Consider the following 5000-nt stretch of genomic DNA (forward strand, 5'->3'; position numbering starts at 1 on the left):
GGCTTTACGGCTGGGGATTTCAACCCGCGCAGCTACCCGCATCGGCCTTACGGGCGAAACTCCACGCGGAGTCACCCTGCCCGACCGCTTTTCGCCGGCTTTACGGCTGGGGATTTCAACCCGCATCGGTCTTACGGGCGCCTCCACGCTTAGACGCCCTGCCCCACCGTGTTTCGCCGGCTCTACGGCTGGGGATTTCAACCCGCGTGGTCCGTGTTTTTCGGTAACATATTCGTGTTCCTTGCCCCCGACGGGCCGTGTTTTTCGGTAACAAAATCGTGTCTTTTGTCCCCGCTGCACCGTGTTTTTTGCCCCCGCTCAACCGTGTTTTTTGCCCCCGCTCAACCGTGCTTACTGCCCCCGCTCAACCGTGTTTTTTCGGTAACATAATCGTGTTTTCGGGTAACATAATCTTGTTTTTCGGGCCATTTTACACCGACGGAGGCACCCACAGGGGCCATGTACACCCCGCTTGGCATGTACATGAGGGGCTGCCTCTTCCAAAAATCCTTCCCCCCTATAGGGGAATATGCATTTTGGGTCTCCAGCCACGCCCAGGGTTACCACCCCCTGGAAATCCCCCAGGTTTACCCCCCATTTTATGTGGATGCATAGATTCAGACCGCCCTGCTCCATCGCTTTTGGCCATTTTTGCCCAACGTTAGCCGCTTCGGCTTGCCGCTGGACTGTTTTCGGGCCTTTTTCACCGACGCTTGGCCGTATCCGCTTAGTTTTCCCCAACGCTTGGCCGCATCCGCTTAGTTTTCCCCCGCTGGACTGTTTTCGGGTCACTTTTGCCCAACGTTAGCGGCTTCCGCTTGCCGCTGGACTGTTTTCGGGCCCTTTTTCACCGACCCTTGGCCGTATCCGCTTAGTTTTCCCCAACGCGTGGCCGCATCCGCTTAGTTTTCCCCCGCTGAACTGTTTTCGGGTCACTTTTGCCCAACGTTAGCCGCTTCCGCTTGCCGCTGGGCTGTTTTCGGGCCATTTTTCCCCGACTCTTAGCCGTATCCGCTTAGTTTTCCCCAACGCGTGGCCGCATCCGCTTAGTTTTCCCCCGCTGAACTGTTTTCGGGTCAGTTTTGCCCAACGTTAGCCGCTTCCGCTTGCCGCTGGGCTGTTTTCGGGCCAATTTCCACCGACTCTTGGCCGCATCCGCTTAGTTTTCCCCAACGCGTGGCCGCATCCGCTTAGTTTTCCCCCGCTGAACTGTTTTCGGGTCAGTTTTGCCCAACGTTAGCCGCTTCCGCTTGCCGCTGGGCTGTTTTCGGGCCAATTTCCACCGACTCTTGGCCGTATCCGCTTAGTTTTCCCCAACGCGTGGCCGCATCCGCTTAGTTTTCCCCCGCTGAACTGTTTTCGGGTCACTTTTGCCCAACGTTAGCCGCTTCCGCTTGCCGCTGGGCTGTTTTCGGGCCAATTTCCACCGACACTTGGCCGCATCCGCTTAGTTTTCCCCAACGCGTGGCCGCATCCGCTTAGTTTTCCCCCGCTTAACTGTTTTCGGGTCACTTTTCCCCAACGTTAGCCGCTTCCGCTTGCCGCTGGGCTGTTTTCGGGCCATTTTTCCCCAACACTTGGCCGTATCCGCTTAGTTTTCCCCAACGCGTGGCCGCATCCGCTTAGTTTTCCCCCGCTTAACTGTTTTCGGGTCACTTTTGCCCAACGTTAGCCGCTTCCGCTTGCCGCTGGGCTGTTTTCGGGCCAATTTCCACCGACACTTGGCCGTATCCGCTTAGTTTTCCCCAACGCGTGGCCGCATCCGCTTAGTTTTCCCCCGCTGAACTGTTTTCGGGTCACTTTTGCCCAACGTTAGCCGCTTCCGCTTGCCGCTGGACTGTTTTCGGGCCAATTTCCACCGACTCTGGGCCGGATCCGCTTAGTTTTCCCCAACGCTTGGCTGCATCCGCTTAATTTTCCCCAGCTGAACTGTTTTCGGGTCACTTTGTCCCAACGTTAGCCGTTTCCGGTTGCCGCTGGACTGTTTTCGGGCCATTTTCCACCGACTCTTGGCCGTATCCGCTTGGTTTTGCCCAACGCTTGGCTGCTTCCGCTTAATTTCCCCCAGCTGAACTGTTTTCGGGTCACTTTTGCCCTACGTTAGCCGTTTCCGCTTGCCGCTGGACTGTTTTCGGGCCATTTTTCACCGACACTTGGCCGTATCCGCTTAGTTTTCGCCAACAATTGGCTGCATCCGCTTAATTTTCCAAGCTATACTGCTTTCGGGTCAGTTTTGCCCAACGTTAGCCGCTTCCGCTTGCCGCTGGGCTGTTTTCGGGCCATTTTCCACCCACGCTGGCACCGACGGGGCCATGTACACCCACGCGCGTGTACATGAGGGGGCACCCATTTTTGAAAACCTTGCCCCCCTATAGGGGAATATGCATTTTGAGGCTCTAGCCACGCCCAGGGTTACCACCCCCTGAAAATCCCCCAAGTCAAAATCACCCATGTTAAATATTCAAAAAAATCTCAAAAAATCACAAAAAATTTATAAAATCAAATAAATTCAAAAAAAAAAAAAAAATTTCAAAAATTCAAAAAAAATTCAAAAAATTCAAAAAAATTCAAAAAAATTCAAAAAATTCAAAAATTCAAAAAAAGTCCAAAAACCCAAAAAAACTTCAAAAATTTCAAAAATTCAAAAAAATTTCAAAAAAATTTCAAAAATTTGCCCCGCTGAACTGTTTTCGGGTCAGTTTTGCCCAACGTTAGCCGCTTCCGCTTGCCGCTGGACTGTTTTCGGGCCAATTTCCACCGACTCTTGGCCGTATCCGCTTAGTTTTCCCCAACGCGTGGCCGCATCCGCTTAGTTTTCCCCCGCTGAACTGTTTTCGGGTCACTTTTGCCCAACGTTAGCCGCTTCCGCTTGCCGCTGGGCTGTTTTCGGGCCAATTTCCACCGACACTTGGCCGCATCCGCTTAGTTTTCCCCCGCTTAACTGTTTTCGGGTCACTTTTCCCCAACGTTAGCCGCTTCCGCTTGCCGCTGGGCTGTTTTCGGGCCATTTTTCCCCAACACTTGGCCGTATCCGCTTAGTTTTCCCCAACGCGTGGCCGCATCCGCTTAGTTTTCCCCCGCTGAACTGTTTTCGGGTCACTTTTGCCCAACGTTAGCCGCTTCCGCTTGCCGCTGGACTGTTTTCGGGCCAATTTCCACCGACTCTGGGCCGGATCCGCTTAGTTTTCCCCAACGCTTGGCTGCATCCGCTTAATTTTCCCCAGCTGAACTGTTTTCGGGTCACTTTGTCCCAACGTTAGCCGTTTCCGCTTGCCGCTGGACTGTTTTCGGGCCATTTTTCACCGTCACTTGGCCGTATCCGCTTAGTTTTCGCCAACAATTGGCTGCATCCGCTTAATTTTCCAAGCTATACTCTTTTCGGGTCAGTTTTGCCCAACGTTAGCCGCTTCCGCTTGCCGCTGGGCTGTTTTCGGGCCATTTTCCACCCACGCTGGCACCGACGGGGCCATGTACACCCACGCGCGTGTACATGAGGGGGCACCCATTTTTGAAAACCTTGCCCCCCTATAGGGGAATATGCATTTTGAGGCTCTAGCCACGCCCAGGGTTACCACCCCCTGAAAATCCCCCAAGTCAAAATCACCCATGTAAAATATTCAAAAAAATCTCAAAAAATCACAAAAAATTTATAAAATCAAATAAATTCAAAAAAAAAAAAAAAATTTCAAAAATTCAAAAAAAATTCAAAAAATTCAAAAAAATTCAAAAAAATTCAAAAAATTCAAAAATTCAAAAAAAGTCCAAAAACCCAAAAAAACTTCAAAAATTTCAAAAATTCAAAAAAATTTCAAAAAAAATTTCAAAAATTTGCCCCGCTGAACTGTTTTCGGGCCAGTTTTGCCCAACGTTAGCCGCTTCCGCTTGCCGCTGGACTGTTTTCGGGCCAATTTCCACCGACTCTTGGCCGTATCCGCTTAGTTTTCCCCAACGCGTGGCCGCATCCGCTTAGTTTTCCCCCGCTGAACTGTTTTCGGGTCACTTTTGCCCAACGTTAGCCGCTTCCGCTTGCCGCTGGGCTGTTTTCGGGCCAATTTCCACCGACACTTGGCCGCATCCGCTTAGTTTTCCCCCGCTTAACTGTTTTCGGGTCACTTTTCCCCAACGTTAGCCGCTTCCGCTTGCCGCTGGGCTGTTTTCGGGCCATTTTTCCCCAACACTTGGCCGTATCCGCTTAGTTTTCCCCAACGCGTGGCCGCATCCGCTTAGTTTTCCCCCGCTGAACTGTTTTCGGGTCACTTTTGCCCAACGTTAGCCGCTTCCGCTTGCCGCTGGACTGTTTTCGGGCCAATTTCCACCGACTCTGGGCCGGATCCGCTTTGTTTTCCCCAACGCGTGGCCGCATCCGCTTAGTTTTCCCCCGCTTAACTGTTTTCGGGTCACTTTTCCCCAACGTTAGCCGCTTCCGCTTGCCGCTGGGCTGTTTTCGGGCCAATTTCCACCGACTCTTGGCCGGATCCGCTTAATTTTCCCCAGCTGAACTGTTTTCGGGTCATTTTAGCCCGACGGGGGCACCGACGGGACTGTTTTCGGGCCATTTTGCACCGACGCTTGGCCGCATGCGCTTAGTTTTGGGGCCATTTTTCACTGACGGCTGGCCGCATCCGCTTAGTTGCCCCCGCTTGGCTGATTTTTGCGCCGTTTTTTTTGTTGAACTTCAGGTTTCAAACTTCCAATTTTTTTCCAAACTGCAGATTTCATATTTTATATTTTTTATAAATTTGAACTTTTTCAAAATATCAAAAAAGTATTACAATATCCATAATTTGGATCGCGTACAATCCGGAAGTTTGAGAAATGGTCCACACCGGGTGTGAACCATCCAATCCGAAAAAAGTGGGAATTTTTACAAGCCGGAAAAACTGGAGTTTCAATGGCTCTTTGGACGGTTGTAATTCATTTGGACCAAAAATTGTCCAACCCACTTGCATAAGATCCGAAATTGTACAACCCAATTTTTTTTTTTCCAAACTCCAAATTTC

This window comes from Carex rostrata, chromosome 10, assembly GCF_964058835.1.
Source record: "Carex rostrata chromosome 10, lpCarRost1.2, whole genome shotgun sequence".
Taxonomy (NCBI): domain Eukaryota; kingdom Viridiplantae; phylum Streptophyta; class Magnoliopsida; order Poales; family Cyperaceae; genus Carex; species Carex rostrata.